We start from the raw sequence: 21,032 nt of genomic DNA, 5'->3' as shown, positions 1-21,032 counted from the left end.
ACCATTTCTTAAACAAATGGGGTAGAAGTCAGAAAATGATTGAATACTGGACAATCCATTAGCTGTTGAGTAATTTGCATTTGCAGACGTTTATTGATATTACACACTGTCGGATATACAGCACAGAAAGTGGCCATTCAACCTAACTAAATTGTGCCAATGATTACATACCATTCAAGTTTTAAAAAAACTAAATCCATTACCAGAACCCTCCATTCCTTTCACCTTCATTCTTTCATTCTTCCCCCTTTCCCTTAAATGCATTTATACTATCTGCTTCAACCATTACTGATTTTTACAACTGATTTTGTCTGAATTCTCTATTGAATTTCTCAGTGGTTAACTTACAGCAATGGCTCCTTGATGACTATGAAGTTGCTTAAAGACTCCAGACTCGAAGATAGCAACAAATTTAGGGTACTCCTGTACATGTCAAGGAGTCGTATTAACAATGAGCACAAACAAAGCCTAATACTATCTTCATCCTGAGGTCTGATTTCTACCACTAATTGTAAAAATCTTTAAGACCAGAATTGTGCAAAATAAGTTGTTTCTATTATTTTTGCTATAATACCCATATTTATCATAGCAAATTATTTTTATTCACAGTACTAAATAAACATATTTTATTAGCACTTAACAAGCATCAGCTTCCAGATTAGAAAACAAATTAAACAAACACTTCTTCTCACAAAAGCTTTGAATAGATTTCAAAACAAAATTCCGCTTACAAGCACTAAAACTATATTTTAACTTTAACAAGCCATAATACACCTGAATGTGACAAATGAATATTATATAGATAACAACGAGAAAAGTGTAATTCTTGTTTCTGTAACACTCATCTGAATTATTCATTTGTTCAGACAATACAGAATTTGTTTTTTTTCTCTCAACCCGAATAAAATGCCTAATTTGGGGCAAATTCGCAATGCAATTATAAACGATTGAACAAAACTGGAAATCTGAAGAGGCCAACATAAAAATAATCGATTTAAATCCCAACCCCGCCTCCTAAACATAATTTTCTCCCCGTCGAAATGGAATTTAAAAATTCTTTTTTTTTATGGCCGCCCTCCTCGCGATTAAAAGTCGATGAAACAGATCGGATTTATTTGTTTCGTTGTGAAAACGGGAAGAGTCAACGTTTCCAACTTTCAAAAATCGGACCAAGTTTTATGTGGGAAAACGTTGAAGTGGTGGGGGGGGGTGTCAAAACAAAAACACATTTGACAAATAATGTGAAATATTGAAAGATATCAATCCGAGGGCAGTCATTGTTTGAAGTGGAGGACAAAAGGGGATGTGTGGGTTTAGAAGAAAAGGAAAATAAAAGTACATCTTGCGCGAATATTGTGCAATGATGCTGTGTTACCTGTTGGGAGGCGGCCACGGCTCCGGCTGCTTGGACACTCTGCTCCGGATCGGCACCAGACCGTTGGGCGCGCGGGGTTAAAGTTGACTCTGTTTTGGGGGCGGGCGCGAGCTCGAGCTCGAGCTCGGAGCCGGATCGACCCAGAACCGGGAGTGAGATCAGCGCCAAACTGGATTCTCATGCACTCTTGGAGAGCCGCTGTCACTCCCGACGTGCGGACGGAGAGGGACGGACGGATCTCACTCACTCACAAACACTCCACTTCCGAAGAGTGACAGATACCGGGAAGGCCGCCCGACAGGACCGGGGAGGGGAGGAGGGGGAAGTTAACGGCGAGCGGTGGCCCAGGGCCGGTGAGAAAGCTGAGGTAAGGGGCGGGTTGTGGTTGTGCTCGGCCGCTTCCTCGGCAAAGCGGCCCCGGCTCCGTGCAAGATGGCGCCGGGACCGGTGGTAGTGGCGGCGGCGGTGGCGCCCTGGCGGACTCTTCCCCCCCCCCACACACACACCCACCCCCCTCTCTCCATCAGGGCCCGGCCTCGGATCAGCCACTCTCTCACCGGGCCACTCACCTCCACCGGCAATCAACTCCGTCCCAGCCCACGGCCACAAACTCCTTCCAGATTCACCCACCGACAAACTTTTTTTCCACATTCTGCCCGGAGAACCGTATGTGTTTTCATTCTTTTTTTAAAAATCTGCTGTTAACCCTTTCTGCCCTCGCTGGAGCTCAGGATCCGATATCTCCGCTCTCTGAGCCTCTTCTTTACGGATGAGCGCTGATAGGACATTCTGCCAGGGGAGCCATCGTCTGAATGGGTTCCCCTTCCAGCCCTGGTCACTTCAAACAGCACTGAAGCCTATTGTAACATCCCTTTAGGTGGTGATAGAGCTGAGATCAACCAACTTTGCAGAACCAGGTAATGTGTCAAAGACCACCCTCAGCTCCGTCCCGAGCTAACTAGTCAGGTCGCTGAGATGATTGAGCAAGAACTTGTGTATTCTCAGCTACACTCAGCATAGATACAATTGATCATGATTTATCTTATGTATTACAAATAAAACGATGTACTAAGCACAAACTGTTAATGTATTCTTGTATGATTCCAAGATTTATATACAGGGAAATATTCTTCCTGCATTGTAGGCTAAAATAAAAACAAAACGCCAGTCACTTCAACAAGAGTGGGGAAAAAAAGTGTTAACTTGCAAGTTGTTAAAGCTATTATTACTTCCTGACTGATTGCTGTGGTAGCATCACTGTTCAAGACACTTCAGGTATCTATCTTGTTACACGTTCAAATAACAGTCATACTTGCACCTGATTTCGTCAGTTATTCATCTTCAGAAAAGAACAACTCAGCAGATTGAGGTTACATTTCAGTCAAAGGATATCAGTCATGGGATTGAGAGTGACTGTGGTTCAACAGGTAAATGCTGAGTGACTAGCTATCAGTAAAATAAGTAGGAACAAGAGAAATAAAGCTGCTCAATATGTTAACAGCCATTCCTACAACTTAACCTCCTCAGTAACTGATTGCATAGAATTGAAAATGAGGTTCCTAAAATAATTGCATTTAAAAATGCATAATTCACAAAATTGTCAAATTATCCACATGGTTGCCTTTTCTGTGCTTGAAATATTACTAACAGATTTTGTTTTACCTCTTAATTCCCAACCACAAACTTCCTATTTGAAGTTAATTGGCTTTCAAAAGTAATATATTGTGAGTTAAATGGAAAAAAGTGTACTAGATATGTAGTAGGTCAATGTGTTACTCTGCAATTGTTGGACAAAATTGAGTACAGTTACATTTAATGATGTGTAGCAAGATGGCCATTCATTGTCTATCTTGGCTTGTTGTGTATATGCTGTATTAACAGTAGAAAACAATCAAAGTGATTCTTTTAAGGATTCAAGATTTATTAAACTGAATTTGTTTATTTTTGGTTAAACATGACAAAGCATGAACTCTGAAGTACCCTTGACAGACTGGAAAACAGGTTGAGTCTCCTTTATAATGTTTAACTGTGAATGGGCGTGGTACTTGATAGACATCCATGGTAAAAGCCCATTTCGTCATGAAACATTTGAAGAAATGGAGGCAGAGCATGTGATGCTGGTAAGTTTACTTCCAATAGATTTATGTAGCTGCAGTGTATGAGGAAAATGCTTTTTATACACTGTTTATTTTAGGTTTTTTGTAAGCAACATATTTCACCCAACTATTCACTTAAGTTTGAAGACAGATAAGATGGGACCAAGAGTCATTTTAACCAGCTGCTTAAGGCTGCAGCACCAGTCTATTTGTTTGAACTGTATTTTAACACCATTTGCTCTGCCATCTTTCTGGAAGTGGATTGGTACCCTTACCTAACAAACATCTATCAATCTCTGTGATATTGTGAATGACTCACTTTATGACTCCCCAAACCTTTCCATAATTGGCAAAGCACAGATAGGTATGATGGAATAGTCTACTTGCCTAAATTGATTCAATTTTAAACAACATTCAACATCACCTATAATAAAGCAATATGCTTGTTTGCCAGTTAAGCATTCATACTGCCCACAGTTGCTGGACTGTATCATCTACAAGTTGCATTGCAGGAACTTGCTAAGGCATCTCCAGCTGAACTTCACAAACCAATGATCTCCATTGCCAAGGAGGACAAGAGAAATAGGCATGTAGGAATGCCACTAGAAATATTTCATAATTCATTTATTACCATTGGTCAATATTCACAGACCCAATTCTCTCACCGTTAGGAATGCCTGTATTGAATTTCTTCTATCTAATGTTATTGACCACAGACTACCAACATTGAATCCCATCTACTACTTAATTTCATAGTGTTCCCATGTAACTCATGCTTCTATCCAATAACTTATTTTGACTCCTAACTTAAAGTGCAGTTCTTTGAGGAAACAAAATTTTACACAACATTGCAATCCAAGAACATTTTTAACCTTACTTTATTTTTCCTAGCACTCAAACCAATTAAAAACCCTAATCAAAAAGGTTATTTCTAATTATTAACGCTCTGTTTTCCACAATAGATTGTCAAAAATAAATATCCAATGCCTCTGGATACTGTACACCACAGTAATTACCTTTCACCTTTTTGAATATGACAGTTGTTTGACAGACCAATGAAAGGCAATTAAGAGTCAACCATATTGCTATGTTTGGGTGTCATATAGTTAACAGACAAAGTCAGGACAGCAGACTTCCTTCTGTAAACAAGAGCGTTTTAAAATCAATGTGGTAGTTTCATGGTTACCAATAATAATGTCAGCTTTTTAATTCTAGATTTTCACTTTTTGAAATCATACCTAGCAAAAGAAAGATGGTTGCAGCTGTTGGACCTTATCATCCTTATCCTAGAACCTCTTTGCAGGAGTTTCCCAAGGTAGCGTGTTAGGCCCAACTACCTTCAGCTGTTTCATCAATGACTTTCCCTACATCATAAGGGTAGAGGTGGGGAAGCTTACTGATGTCTGTGTTGTTCAATGATAATCATGACTTCTCAGATATTGAGGTAGCACATGCCCATTTGCATGGTCTGGACAACATTGAGTGAGTGTCCACTTGCCTCGATGAATGCAGCTTCCTCAAGTCCTCTCCAAATCATACATCATCCTAGCCTGGAACTATATTGCTGTTCCTTGATTATAGTAGGGAAATCCAGAATTCCCTTCCTAAAAGCACTGTCTGTGTACCTATACTCCCAATTTCAAAAAGGTAACTTACCATCGCTATCTTCAGTGCAATTATGGGAAAACTGAGCAGCATTGGCTATCTTCCATGAACGAATAAAAGAATGGTGACCACTGTCATCTCCTCCACAAGGTTAGGGCCTGCAAACACACATATCACCCCACTATTACTATTTACTATCTAGATCACTTTGTACTGCATGAAAAGGGGAAGTGAGTCAGTGAATATTGTGACATTAGTTTGGTTGCAGCTGTCTTGATTGACTAGTTGATAGTGCATGCAAGAACTGAGGTGTGGATGTGAAGTGTGCAGCATTGTAAAGGATATGAGGATTCATTAGATCATATGAATGTTGGATACGAGTCCTGATTTCTACAAATTGTCGGTAGGTATATGATAGGCCTATGGTGAATTGAAGAGTTGCCAAGGCTAGTGGTGCAGTTGTTGAATATAGAGTCATAGAGATGTACAGTACAGAAGCAGACCCTTCGGTCCAACTTGTCTATGCCGACCAGATATCCCAACCCAATCTAGTCTCAACTGCCAGCACCTGGCCCATATCCCTCCAAACCCCACCTATTCATATACCCAACTAGATGCCTTTTAATTGTTGCAATTGTACCGTCCTCCCAACACTTCCTCTGGCAGCTCATTCCATACATGTAGCATCCTCTGCATGAAAAAGTTGCCCCTTAAGTCTCTTTTATATCTTTCCGCTCTCACCCTAAACATATACCCTCTAGTTCTGGACTCCCCGACCCCAGGGAAAAGACTTTGCCTATTTATCCTATCCATGCCCCTCAATTTTGTAAAGCTCTATAATGTCAGCCCTCAGCCTCCAAAGCTGCAGGGAAAACAGTCCTAGCCTATTCAACTGCTCCCTATAGTTCAAATCCTCCAACCCTGGAAACATCCTTGTAAATCTTTTCTGAACCCTTTCAAGTTTCACAACTTCTTTCCGACAGGAAGGACACCAGAATTGCACCCAATATTCCAACACTGGCCTAACCAATGTCCTGTACAGCTGCAACATGACCTCCCAACTCCTGTACTCAATACTCTGGCCAATAAAGGAAAGCATACCAAATGCCGCCTTCACTATCCTATCTACCTGCGATTCCACTTTCTGCGAACTATGAACCTGCATTCCAAGGTCTCTTTGTTCAGCAACACTCCTGAGGATCTTGCCATTAAGTGTATAAGACCTGCTAAGATTTGCTTTCCCAAAATGCATTACCACACATTTATCTAAATTAAATTCTAAATTAAGTATAATGTATGAAGGTACATTCACTGACTAGTGTGAGCTTTGTGCTGCTGCTTTCATGTCACCAGGGCTATGGTCCTACCTTTGACACCTTCAACTACTTCCTTCCATTGCCTTTTGACTGGAGGGAATCCTAGTTCCCTGCTAGATGAATAGCATGACCCTGAACTTTCTTATTTCCTTTGCTTGTCCCAAGCAGATGTTTTTGTACACATTCCAGATAACTAAGTTGAAACGGAGTATCATTTATGTACAAGACTATCACCTTGACTCAGTTAATAACATTCCCACCACTGAGCTAGAAAAGTAGATTCAAGTCCCACCCTAGAGACTTGAGCACAAAATATAGCCTGGCGTTATCATTGGGGCCATCTTCCACATGATAGGTTAAGGCAAGGTCTTGTCTGACCTCTCATATAGACAAAAGATTCCACAGCTCAAAGAACTCCAATAACCAGGGAGGTTCTACCCAGTACGCTAGCCAGTATTGATTCCTTAATCAATATAATAAAAACTGTTCGATTATACAAGTATATAAATTAGAACGAGAAATAAGCCATTTGGCTCTTCAAGTCAACCATGCCAAACAGAAAAATCATGAGCAATCTATTTTGTATGCTACCATGCCAGATAACCTTTGATTTCCTTGCTTAACTCCTCCCTTAAAATATTCAAATTAATCTACTGCCAAGAAAATATTCTATGAACTTGAATCAAAGCCGCTGCTCACCCTTCTAAACTGGAGTGAAAACAAGCTCGGCCTGTCCAGTTGTACCTCATAAGACAACCAATTCATTCCAGTTGTCGGTCTGGGTAAACACCCTCATCATTATCATGTTGCTTTTATAGGACCTTTGCTGTGTGCAAAAGCTGCTGTATTTCATTCCTTATATGACACAGACATGGGAACAAGGATAGGCTAGATGGCCCTTCAAACGTACTCTACCATTTAATAAGATCATGGCTGATCCTGAACCTCAACTCTGCTTTCCTGCCTGAATCGTTAAGGGTCATTGTGTGGAATTTGGTTCCCCAGAAGGTGGTTGAGATTGGTGTGGTCATTATAGTTATTCAAGGCTGAAATAGATAGATTTTCAACAGACACAGAAATTGAGGGTTGTGGGTTACGAGTTGCGAACAGGAATAATCAGCAGACAGAGCAGGTTCATAGGGTCAAATGGGCAAAAGTGAGGATTGCTGGAGATCAAAGTTAAGATTAGAATGGTGCTGAAAAAGCACAGCAGGTTAGGAAGCTTCCGAATAGCAGGAAAATTGATGTTTCGGGCAGGAGCCCTTCGTCAGTAATGAGGTTGGGAGCCTCTGGAGGGGAGAGATAAATGGGAGGGGGTGGGACTGGGGACAAGGTAGCTAAGAGTGCAGTAGGTGGTTGGAGGTGAGGGATAAAGATGATAGTTTTGAGAGGAGGGTGGGAAGGAAGATTGGGAGGTAAGACAGGTCATGAGGATTGTGCTGTGCTGGCAAGCTGGAACTGGGGTAAAGTGGGGGAGGGGAAATGAGAAAACTGGTGAAGTCCACATTGATGCCTTGGGGTTGAAGTGTTCCGAGGCGGAAAATATGTGGAGATGAATTCGGTGGGGCAGAAGTAGCTGAGACAATGAGTCAGCTGGGGTGGTCAGGCTTGTGGATCTTGGGAAGGAGGTAGAATTGGGCGGTGCAGGGTTCCCAATCTATGCGGTTGGAAGCTGTGGGTGGGAAATCTCCTGAGGTGATGAGGTGAACGCCTCATCTTCTGCCTCGGAACACTTCAACCCCAGGACATCAATGTGGTCTCCACCAGTTTCCTCATTTTCTTCCCCCCCCCCCCTTACCCCAGTTCCAACTGCCAGCTCAGCACCATCCTCATGACCCATTCTACCTGCCAATCTTCCTTCCCACCTATCCGCTCCACCCTCCTCTCTGACCTATCACCTTTATCCCCACCTCCAACCACCTATTGCACTTTTAGCTACCTTCTCTCCAGCCCCACCCCCCTCCCATTTATTTCTCCACCCCGGCCTCATTCCTGATGAAGGGCTCCTGCCATAAACGTCAATTTTCCTGCTTCTCGGATGCTGCCTGACCTGCTGTGTTTTTCCAGCACCATTCTAATCTTGACTCAAAGGGCCAAATGACCTGCTCCTGCTCCCCATTCCCTTAATGCCCTTAAAACTCTAAACATCTATCAATTACAGCCTTGAATATATTTAAGTACCAAGCATCCACATTACTTTCAGGTTCAGAATTCCAAAGAGTTGCACAGTCTTTGTTGTTTGCAACAATCACTATATTTCAAAAGTATATCTGCCAATACATTTAGGTCTTGCTGTTTGAACAGATCTATTTAAAAATCAATTTTGAGTGCTATTTACTTAAAGCTTGCAATTTAGATGAGAAATGAAACATCTGGAAATCTATGTTTAAATTACCTGCATGAATCACAATCGTTAACAAAATCTTAATGACCGAGCTTGTGAGTATTGACAACACTGGAAACAAAATTTCTTAGATTTATTTGAACTTGGAAAATTTAACAGTTGTGTACGATAATGTTAAATTGCCCAACATTATATCATTCAGAGGTCAGTGAAACAATATCAGCTGTCCCAACAGCCTTGGATGCACCTGGACCCACAGACCCCACCACAGGTGCTCGATTGTGCTTCTTGAGAGCGAATCCACAGAAAGCAAATGGCCTAGATGGAGTCACCGGTTGAGCACTCAGATCCTGTATGGACCACTAGTGGGAGTATTGGCTGACTCTCCTTACTATGATTTGAAATGCCCACCTGCTTCAAGAAGACCACCATCATCCCAGTGCCAAAGAAAAATCATGCAGCACAGCCTACCGCCCGGTGGCTCTCACCTCCATAATTATGAAGTGCTTCAAGAGATTAATTGTGGTTGACATCAACTCCAGCCAACCAAATTGCCTTGATCCTTTGCAATTTGCCTACATCGCAATAGGTCCATGGCAGATGTCATCTACCTGACCCTAAACTGATCCCTGGAACATCTCGGTAACAAAGATCCCTATGTCAGGTTCCTAATTATCAACAACAGCTCTGCTTTCAACACCATAATTCCAAACAAATTCATCTCTAAACTCCGAAACCTATGCCTGGCTGTAACTGGATCTTCAATTTCCTGACCCACAGACTGCAATTGGTAAGAATTGCCGACAACACCTCCTCTTCAATAATCCTCAACACCTGCAACGTTGCATACTCAGCTCCCTCCTACACTCCTTATACACTCATGACTCTGTGGCCAAATTCCATCCAAATTGCGTTTATAAGTTTACTAATGGCACCACCATTGTAGGTCACTTTTCAAAAAAACGAGAGTACAGGAAAGAGATTGAGTGCTTAGTGGCATGGTGTCAAAAAAACAAGCTCTCCATCAAAGTCAGCAAAGTCAAGGAACCGGTCAATGACTTCAAGAAGCAGAGTGGAAGGCACACACCGTCTGCATAAATGGTGCTGAGGTGGAGATGATCGCAAGCGTCAAGTTCCTGGAGTGATGATTAACAACAATCTCTCCTGGTCCACACCCAGCCATGCGACTGTCAGGACCTCAACTTCCTCAGGAGTCTATTGAAATTCAGCATGTCCACAAAGACACTGACCAATTTTTATGGATGCCTCAGAGTGATATGGCAACTGCTCTTTCCAAGATCACAAGAAACTATAGAGAGTGGTGAACACGGCCCACTCCATCATGCAAATCATGACTCCATCCATTGACTCCATTTCACTGCCTCGGGAAAGCAACTAACATAATCAAAGACTCCTCCCAGTCTGATTATACTCTTTTCCACCCTCTTCCATGAGGCAGAAGATGTAAAAGTTTGAATACAAACAGATTCAAAATCAATTTCTTCCCCACTGTTATCAGACTTTTGAATGGATCTCTCAAATGTCAATGTTGATATCTCTGCACCTTCTCTGTGACTGTAACACTGTATTCTGTATTCTGTTCTGTGACCTTGATACGCTTTGAATGGTATGATCTGCCTGTACAGTACATAAAACAAAACTTTTCACTCTACCTCGGTACACGTGACAATTAATCAAACTCAAAATAAAGATAGAACAAACTACTTTTGTCTTATTTGATTCTGATGGAATAATTAAAAATACAACAAACATCCACTTCCATTGTAAACAGAGTTGATGAGTGCACTGATTAGAGTGAAATTATACCAGAAATGTAGGTACAGGTTTAGATCCCATGACTACACTATTAGTAAATTTTAGTTACAATTGGTTTCAGCACCGTCGGGCTGGGAAAAGTTAAACTCCAGCCATGATCTCTGCCTGTGATCAATATTGAATAACCCCTGCAGAAAACCATACAGTGAATATTGAGTGGGAATTAGATTATTCTCAGCTTAGAAGACATCTTCTACTTATTGCCATACTTCACATGTGACAATATCCACTTGGAAAGGGCATTTGAGAAAATTGAAGGTGATAAGATAATGGGACACTAAAGAGTGATTTCAGTCTATCATTGCTAAGGGGAAAAGTGAGAATTTTAGAGGGAACAGCTTTCATTCGAAGAGCACAGAGACCATGAGAAACTATCATCCATACCACATAAATCTAGAATGCTGTAGAATGTTGGGATATTTTTCTAATAAGGTGTTTTATATGCTTTTACATAAAAGAAAGAACTTAGACTGATAAATATTCCAGATGGAAGAGTGAATAACTTGTACACATGAATTTAGTATATAGTACTCACTGTTCATATTGTGGTCCCTTCTCTCATGGGGCGACTTTACAATTGCTTTGCCAAACCTCTGTGTTCAGTCTGCAAATTGTGTTATTCAGCTTCTGGTTGCCTATTATTTTAATTCTCTTTCATATCCTCATTCTGATCTGTCTGTCTCACCTTTACTGTCACTATGAAGCTCAAGGAACATAAACTCATGGAACAGCACCTCATCTTTTTGTTAGATAATTTACCTTGTTCAGGATTCAACACCGAGTTCAACAATTTCGATTATCACCCTTGCTTCAATATTTTCAGGCAGCATCTGTTGATCATAATTCTGTTATTGCCAATTATACCTACTGAGTATTTGGAGTTTTATTTTGTTTATATTTCAGATTTGTTTTCATATTCTTCTCTTCACCTTTTCAAACGTAGCTACTTTCTACCAAACAGGGAACTGAGTCAAGGCATGGCCTGACTAGCAGTATTGAGGTATCAATATTGTTGAAGTATTAACAGCACTGGATGGAGAGTTGGGGAATCACAGAATCCCTACATTGTGGAAGCAGACCATTCAGCCCATCAATTCCAGATGGACTGTCTGAAGACCATTCCACCTAGACCCACCCCTGTAACCCTACATTCCTTCTGGCTAACCCTTCTAGCCTGCACATCCCTGGACACTATGGGCCAATTAGCATGGCCAATTCCCCTAACCTGCACATCTTTAGACTGTGGAAGGAAACCAGAGGAATCCCACTCAGACATACAGAGAATGCACAGATAGTCTCCTGAGGGTAGAATCGAACCCAGGTCCCTGGCGCTGTGAGGCAGCAGTGCTAATTACTAAGCCATCATGCTGCCCCAATAAAGGAAGGCAATAAGAGAAGATAATAAAACTGTTCTTTTTAAACTGTGCAGAGGTTTGTCACAACCCTGTACAAATGGTGGTGGTATAAAAGCAAATTTGGCAAGTTGGTCAGACACATTTTTCTTTGATGTGGCCTATGGTTTTGCCTTAACATTTGGCAACATGAATACAAGTAAAAAGGGTGTTCCATATGAAGTGCATGTCTCTACCATACTGTGTTTAGTCAATGCTTTTACAGTTTTGTAGCACTTCCTTGAAACTTTCCTCTACCTGTTTCTATAAGACAAAGCTGAAAAAAAATCTTTTTAATTTAAGCTTCCATCTCACAGAAGAAGCTTTAGTTCAACCCCCACATAATAATCTGCTCTGAAAACTCTGCACATATCATGCCACCAAAAGCAAATAGAGACAGCTGAGACAATCAATGTCTACAAGAAAATGTCAATTCACTTTATCTCCCAATGTTAAGGAATTTTTTTCAAACTTCCAGACCAACGTACATATTTTCAGAAAAAAATAATCAATTCTTCCTTGGACCACAATGTACTTGTATACCAAATTATGCTGGAAATATTTGTTTTTTTTGGGGATAGTTTGTTTGTCAACAGTATAACAAATGGGAAACATTACCTCTATCTATCTTTGATAGAGGTCTTTATAGGTTCAATAGGTCATATAGGGAACTGAGCATGATAAGTCCTCATTTAACATTTCTCTGATTAACATTTCACTTTAATGTCATGTATTTAATGGGCTATGAAATTTCATAGAATGTCACAAGATTCATTTTCATGTATTTTCCTATCTGACTCACCTTCCCTGCATGAATCAAAAGTTTCTTCTGTACCTACCACAAACTGATTCCCTTGCGTCAAGCACTAAATGGTTCCCCTATCCCAGTTGCAAAGCGGCTAACCTGCACTGTTACCAAGTGGATTCTCCAACCCTTGTACCAGTACTATGTGGTTCTGCATCTCCATCATTCTGTATAGTCTGATGTGTTGATTGCTGCTGCCTTTGGCTGTTGAGTGCCCCAAGCATGCACCTGGATTCCTCAGGCTCCATTGTAAGCAGAATCTGTGCTGTGATCGATAAAGAGCTTGTGCTGTGTTATACAAGAAATCTGCTTTTTTGTATTTTTGATTTTAAAATTTATTGATGTCTTATGGTATCATCCACAGTCTGGTTCCAGTTATCAGGAAACAGGTCAAATCCTTGCAATGACTGGTAGCAGAGAATGGTGAGAAACCCGAATACCAAAGGGTGCTGTGGATGGAAAGCGACATTTACAGTGATGGATCTGTCATGGCAGACCAAAAGACATTGTGGGAAAGAAAACTTAATAAACATTAGATGCTCTGAAAAGAGAGAAAAGACCGGAGAAAATGGAAAAAGGCGAGCCCGTGCTACATGCAGAATGATCAATAATAAGTCACGAAACATTCCTGAGGGAGATGGAAAACATTGAGGAATCAACTGTTCTATTATCAGGAATCATCAAAATGGCAGGGTAAAGGATACGTGTAAATGCAAGGAAATTAAAAATTTTCATGACATCTCAATATTGGAATAGATTAGTACTATAAAGCTCACATATAAAAAAAAGTGCAGCTTGCGAGGAGTAGACACACAGTTCCCTAGGATATGTTTTCCAGCAAGGATCAACACCTTTAAGAGACAAAAAAGGAAGGAAATTTCAGTAAGAAATTAGATTTGCAGAACACCGGATCATTTGTTTGGTATAATTGACTGGCAAAAAGATATTATTTGAACAACTGTGATTAGCAGGTGGAGTTGTGATGAAGCCACTGTTGAGTGACGCTAAGCACACAGTACTTTGCTGACAGGCAGACAAAGTGCAGGCTTTGTATATGCATTGAACCAGTAACCCTGCTCTCGACAAGCTCTTTATCAGAACAAGTACACCATGGATTCTAGAAGGCATCTGACATTCTGAATTTGTTTGTGAGTTGTTGTGTTTGCTTGCAGGGAATCAGGAGCAGAAGGCTGTCACAGCGTAGGTGCTGTCAGCAGCTTACCACCTGCCAGTCTTCATGTTGTTTTCTTTCTCATTTAGCTCTCAGCTCATCAGTCATTGGCTAAACTGACAGGCGAATGAAAGCATTTCGTGCAGAGGATAACAATAGCATAATATGCTGTAAGGAGGGCATAGCCATAGAGGGGAGTTTTGCAAGTATTTATACTATATCAAAGATAACTGATAATTGGTTATGCATTCTATAGTGGATAAGATCCAGGAATGTTACCAGATAGTGACTGGGAATGTCTATGCACAGGCTAATAGCTAGAAAATGTATGTAAATACAGCTTATTGCTGTGGAAAAGTTAATGGGAACAGGTGTACAGCGAATAGTTAGGGGTATATATCGCACAGACGAATATGAAGGATAAGGTGGTCAATTAGCTCAGTTTGCTGGGATGGCTGTTCTAAGTGATGCCAGCAGCGTGGATTCAATTCTCATACTGGCTTAGGTCACAATAAAATGCCAATCTCCTCAACCTCACCCTTCAGAGTGCCTGAGACATGATGGGCCTCAGGTTAAACTCGCCACCAGTTGTCTCTCTCATGAGAGAGAGCATCCCTATAGGAATATGATGACTTTTACATGAAACACTCAGTGGTTAGCTCTGCTACCTCACAGCACCAGGTACCCTGGTTTGATTCCAGCTTTGGGTCACTGTCTGTGTGCAGTTTGCAATTTCTCTGCATGTCCGTGTGGGTTTCCTCCTGGTACTCCAGTTTTGCCCCACAATCCACAGGTGTGCAGATTAGGTGGATTGGTCATGCTAAATTGCCCATCGTGTCCAGAAATGTGCAGGGCAGGTAGGTTATCTATGATAAACATGAGGTTACTGAGATAGGATGGGATGCTGTTTGGAAGGGCAAAGCAGACTTGATGAGCTGAATGACGTCTATATGCACTGTAGAGATTATTTAAATCAAACTGAACTTCAATAAAGGATAACAGCATGTTATATTCAGGTTAGCAAATAGGTGACAGTACATGTCATATTCAGGATGACAGATGCTTGGAAGCCTGTCACACAAAAAGCAATTGAAACTGTATTCTGTATTGATTTGAGCATCAATGGCCTGGCCAGGATTTGTGCCCATCCCTAATTGGGCCTCCCCTTGAATCACTGCAGTCTGTATAGTGTAGGTGCATTCAGAGTACAGTGTGGAAGGTAGTTACAGGATTTCAACTCAACAACAATAAAGCATAGCAATGGATTGAAATAGATTAGTATTCACTCTAAGCTAGCACCCAGAACCATGCACCATATACTACCATATATGCATGCCATATACTAAAAGTCTAGATTATACTGTCAAAATAATATCAGATCTCAAAAATACTCATCTCTAAAGCTATTTATCTTCTGGTAGATTCTGCTGTTCGTGTAAGATTACAAGCACTGGTGTGAGCTTTACAGGAACTATCAAAAGTTGAGCAGTTGACTGATAGATAGTTGGGTGTCTTTGCTCATGCTACCATGCAATTGCAATGCCTGCTGTGGGAATTTTTCACAATTCCTTTTCACCACCTGCTTGTTTGAAAATGTGTTGGACTTGGAGCTTTGGATGATTCTAATCTTGATTGCCTCTTTATTTTAGCATGCTTGTTGAAGAAGGGATAATGTTTTTAAAAGGTCAGGAATAAGTTCTTCAGTGGTCCATGGGTTCTGGATTGCTTTGGTAAGTTGTACTCACTGTTTACTAATGCAGTCCACGGAGGGCAAAACTGCTTTTTCTGCTGGAAAAACGGAAACTCGGAGAAGTGCCTGAAAATGCGGATATCATTGGCAAGTTGTTTTTTTTTAAATGTTTGAAGGAAAAACAATTTCCATTTTTATTTTCCAAAGAATCTTCATAAAAAAGTGAGCTGCACCTGCCCAGCAAATGGAAGTATTTCATCACACTCCTGTCTTCTGCCTTATAGACGGTGGACAGGTTTTGGGAGTGAGAAGGTGAGTTAGTCACCATAAATTTCTTATTGGCTCAGTTGGCTTTACAAAGAACAAAGAAAATTTACAGCCCAGGAACAGGGCCTTCGGCCCTCCAAGACCAAGCTGATCCAAATCTACTGTCTGAACCTGTCACCCAATTCCTAAGCATCTGTATCCATCTGCTCCCCACCTACAGATGGTGATGAAGGGTTTTTGCCCAAAACATTGATTTTTCCTGCTGCTCGGATGCTGCCTGACCTGCTGTGCTTTTCCAGCACCACTCTAATCTTTATAGATGGTGAGTCATATCAACAGTATAGGTTCAGTTCCTGCACTGGCTGAGGTTACCCTGAAGGACTTCTCAACCTCTCTCTTCACCTGAGGTTTGGTGATTTTCAGGTTAAACTACCACTAGTCTCTCCAGTGAGCAAGCAGGATCATGGCAACTTCCCCTTTTGCCTAACCGCTGACCTGCTGTTGTGGCCACTGTATTTATGTGTAGGTTTCAGCAATGACAATACCATTGAATGTCAAGGTTTATTTTTAAAATTCATTTGTGGGATGTCACTGGCTGGCTGGCATTTATTGCTCATCCCTAGTTGCACTTGAGAAGGGATAATGAGTTGCCTCCTTGAACTGTTGCAGTCCACCCAATATATTCTCTCTTATTGGAGATGGTCATTACCTGGCACTTGTGTGGCACAAATGTGACTTGCCATTTAACACCCCAAGCCTGGATATTATCCAGTTCTTGCTGCTTGTAAACGCAAAATGCTTCAGTACCTGCAGAGCTGTAAATGGTGCCAAGTGTAAATTGTGCAATCATCAGTGAACATCCCTGGTCTTGTGATGAAGGGAATATCTTTGATGAAGCTGCTAAAGATTGTTAGGCCAGGATATTGTCCTGAGGAACAGGGGCTTTAGTGGTGCGGTGTTACTGTCCTTTCCCCAAAGTTGGGTGGCCTAGGTTCAAGTCTCATCTGCTCCAGATGTGTGTCAGAACATTTCTGGCATGTTGTCAGGGCCCATAAGTTTTGCAGTATCCCATGTCTTCAACCATTTCTTGATATTATGTGAATTGAATCAAACTGACATAAATTGATTTGCTTGAAGATTGGCATCTGTGATGCTGGGTACTTTGGGAAGAGACCATCATGAAATATTCACTCTGCACATCTGACTGAAAATGGATGTAAATACTTCATCCTTGTGTTTTTCACTTATGTGAGGACGCTTTTATTGTTGAAGATCGGGATCTTTGTGGAACAATTTTGTAATTGTTCACCAATATTCATGACTGAATGTGGTAGGATAGCAGAGTTTAGGTTTGATCTGTTGGTTGTGGGGACATCTAGCCCTGTCCATTGCTTGTTGCTTCTGCTGTGAGTCGTGCTGTGTTGTAGCTTCACCAGGTTGGCACCTCATTTCTACATATATCTGGTGCTGCTCCTGGCCTGGCCTTCTGCCGTCTTCATTGAGCCATGATTGTTTTCCTTATTTGATGGTAGAGAGGATTTGCTAGGTTATAGGTTACAGATTGTGGTTGAGTACAATTCTGTTGCTGCTATTGACCCACTGTTATGTGTGGCTGTATCCATTCAAAACCTGTCCGTTTAGTGTGGTGATAGTGCCATACAATACAATGGAGGAGGGTATCTTCAATGTGGAGAGGAGATTTCAACCTCACAATATGGTGCTGTTGTCACTCCTGTTGATATTGTCATGGATAGACACATGTATGCCGAGTAGGTTGGTAAAAACAAGGTGAAGTAGATTTTTCCCTCTTGTTGTTTCCCTCACCATATGCTGCTGACCCAATCTTGCAATATGTCTTTAAACCTCAGCCAGCTCGGTCAGTAGGTGGTGCTGCCGAGCTATTCTTGGTGAACGACTTTCAAATTCCCTACATTCTGTGCTGTTGCCACACTCACTGTTTTGTTCAATTTATGTTCAGCACGGTGAAGTATTAATACATCAGCCAAGGGCATGAGGTAGGTTCTAATCAAGTAGGCTATGAATATTTTACATTTGGTGTGGCATGGTAGAGAATATTGACTGGAGGACTCAAGCCATCAGGAATTGCTCATGTACCTCTCCTAATGGCTGGAAGAGCTGAATTGGACAGACCTAAGAGTGTATTGGGTTCCCTCATTAAGAAAAGTATGTGGAATACAAAGGCAAGTTAGATTGCATATACATAAATGCACAAAATACAGTGAGTAGTATTGATGAACTGCAAACACAAACATTTGTGTGAGGATATGATGCAGTATAGCAATAATAAAATGGTGAGGATTCGGCACTCAACAGGCAAGGAAGGAGCAAGGGAGATTGAGTGACAGTGTTAGAAAGAGTGGATTCCTGAGGGGATAATGATAGATTCCATTTGGTTTGAAGTGAAAAACAAAAATTGTATGGTCTCTCCACTATTGAGTGAGAGATAGAGGAACAAATCTGTGGGGAAATTACAGAGATATACACGAACTGTAGAGTGGTGATATCGATATTGAAAGGCTTTAATTATCCCAAATATCAATTGGGGTGATATCACAGTGATGGGAAAGGGGAGGTATGCGGGGGGTAGGGAAATGTCTGAAATGTATTCCAAAGAACTTCCTTGACTATTATGTTCTTAGTCCAACTAGCAAGAAAGTATTGCTAGATTAGATACCGACTAGTAATGCAGCATACTGGAGTTTCATTAAAATTTGCACCATAGGTTAGCAAAGCCATAACAGAAAAGCAAACCAATTTACATGGTTTAATTCTTGAATCAAAAAGTAAGGAAGTTAAGCTAATTCTGCATCAGAATATGCACACAGTTGTGTTCACCATGTTAGAAAAAGATTTGGAGGCACTGGAGAGGATACATTTACAAGAATGATGTAAGAGATGTGTTAGAAAGACAATCGATTTAGATAGGCGAAGATGAATGGAACCTTGAATGGCACATGAACAGCAGCAAGAACATCAGGTTGAGCCACATGGCTTAATTCTGTGGCATATGTCCTATGTGAAAGCAAGGAACAATCTGAAGTAGAACCTCAAGATTGAAAAAGGGTGAATTTCAGCGGGATGAACGAGTATTGAAGCAAGATAGAATGGAATCAAAAGTTAACAGGAAGAACTAACCAAAGTACAGGCATTTATTAAACAAAATAAGGCTGTATGGTGCATGTCAGGCAAATCCTTCAAAAGGAATCACACCAAATTAATTTAAGTTGAGAAAAGTGCAGAGAAAATAACACTGGCACAGGGAGAATATGAGAGCAGAATAGCAATTAACATAAAATGGATATCAAACTTCTTATATCAGCTTGTAACAAGTAAGTAAATTTGAATGGTGGCCTGGGTCTTCTTGTGACAAAAGAGGTGCAGAGCAAGGATAGAGTATTTAAAGAGTACTTTGTGTCAATGTTCACTGGTGGTGACTGGTTAAAGCAGTTAGTAGAAGTAATCGATTGGCCAAAGATTGATAGGTATCTGTGAAGGTGAGGTAAGTCTATGAATCATCATCCTGTGCCAGATGTCCTATGTGAAAGCAAGCAACAATCTGAAATAGAACCTCAAAATTGAAAAATGGTGAATTTCGGTGAGATGATCAAGTATTGAGGCAATATTGAACGGAATCAAAAGTTAACAGGAAAAACTAACAAAAGTACAGACATTCTTTAAACAAAATATGGTGCATGTCACATGAATCCTTGAAAAAGAATTGCATCAAATACATTTGAATTGAGAGAAGTGGTAGCACGGTGGCTAAGTGCCAGAGACACGGGTTCAATTCCTACCTCAGGTGACTGTTTGTGTGGAGTTCATACATTCTCTCTGTGTCAGTGTGGGTTTCCTCCTGGTGCTCTGGTTTCCTCCCACAGTCCACAAAGATGTGCAGGTCAGGTGAATTGGCCATGCTAAATTGCCCATAGTGTTAGGTGCATTAGTCAGAGGGAAATGGGTCTGGGTGGGTTATTCTTCGGAGGGTTGGTTTCGACTTGTCGGGCCAAAGGGCCTGTTTCCATACTGTAGGGAACCTAATCTAATTGCTATCCCTGGATATCTGCTGTCCCACTGGCAGTTCAGACCCAGCAGAGGTGATGGCATAGTGATATACAGTCAGGAGAGATTTGGTCTGGAGTCCTCAATATTGACTCCAGATCCCATGAGTCTCATGGCTTCAGGTTAAACGTGGACAAGGAAACCTCCCACTGATTACCATGGTTTGTCTTCCCCAGGCTGATGAATTAGTGCTTCCTCCATGCTAAACAACATTTGGAGGAAGCACTGAGGGTAGCAAGGGTGCAGAATGTACTCTGGGTGGGAGAGTTTAAAGCTCTGCATCATTGTTTCCCTATGACACCATATTCACTCTTCTTTAAATAGTTCTCCTTGCCTTTAATTGATGTTAACCTCGCATAAGCTTGGGGCTTCTAATGAGAAATGCAGCCCTATTGAGTACTGGGTTGCACAAGACTATATTTTGAACTAGTAAGTCTCAGGGAAGTTTGTGTGCTGCCTTTATCACTATTATTGGATGCAGGCTAATTGTGATGTGCATTTTATCTCCAGGAGGATATCTTTACATGATGCAGCAATGCTTATGTTATCGCTCATAATTTAAGAAACTGGGACAGGGGTAACATAGTATTAAAAGAACCAATGGATGTTTATTACAGCTCATTAATATAGATGCCAATATTACATTCACAGGGAAGTCCATGCCTGGACAAATAATGAACTGTTCAGTTACACAGGACAGCATACTTCCACCAATAGGTCAAACTTCAAGTGACTCAGGTTAAAATGGGGTATGTGACTTTTATACCCTCAGATCATATGGTATGATACAGTGATTATGGATTGAGCATGTCTCTTAGGGATATACTGACTTGCTGTCTATGACACATGACATAGCAAATTGCACATTGTGATCCCAATCCCTGATATTGGTCCGATTTTCCCCAAATTGTCTATTCCCAGTTGTTCCATGTTCATTTATTGGCCACTAGTCTGTGCTATTGCAGCATTAATTGACTACAGTAAATCAAACTTTCTTATATAGCTGCAAAAATGCAATGCTTCTCTGTGAATACAATTCTACATGAGCTTTAAAAT

At 41.0% G+C, this 21,032-nt stretch overlaps 1 protein-coding gene and 1 long non-coding RNA gene across 3 annotated transcripts in view; one reads left to right on the top strand and one right to left on the bottom strand.

Moving 5' to 3' along the window:
• The window catches only part of prdm2b (PR domain containing 2, with ZNF domain b), a 187,213-nt gene extending 185,201 nt beyond the window's left edge, over positions 1 to 2,012 (bottom strand). Inside the window, exon 1 of one of the 2 annotated variants that reach the window (XM_060852381.1) lies at positions 1,945 to 2,012. The gene's annotated coding sequence lies outside the window, so the exon portion shown is untranslated. Of the gene's footprint in view, positions 1 to 1,375; positions 1,862 to 1,944 lie in introns of those variants that run through there. The other variant, XM_060852380.1, reaches the window with a different exon arrangement.
• On the top strand, positions 1,368 to 10,460 carry LOC132833799 (uncharacterized). Its single transcript, XR_009647112.1, has 3 exons — positions 1,368 to 1,742; positions 3,339 to 3,495; positions 8,939 to 10,460. It is a non-coding gene; the product is annotated as an uncharacterized LOC132833799 (long non-coding RNA).
• The last annotated feature ends 10,572 nt before the right edge of the window (positions 10,461 to 21,032 follow it).

Source organism: Hemiscyllium ocellatum, chromosome 37, assembly GCF_020745735.1.
Source record: "Hemiscyllium ocellatum isolate sHemOce1 chromosome 37, sHemOce1.pat.X.cur, whole genome shotgun sequence".
Taxonomy (NCBI): Eukaryota; Metazoa; Chordata; class Chondrichthyes; order Orectolobiformes; family Hemiscylliidae; genus Hemiscyllium; species Hemiscyllium ocellatum.
This window is presented reverse-complemented; position numbering and strand designations above follow the sequence as displayed.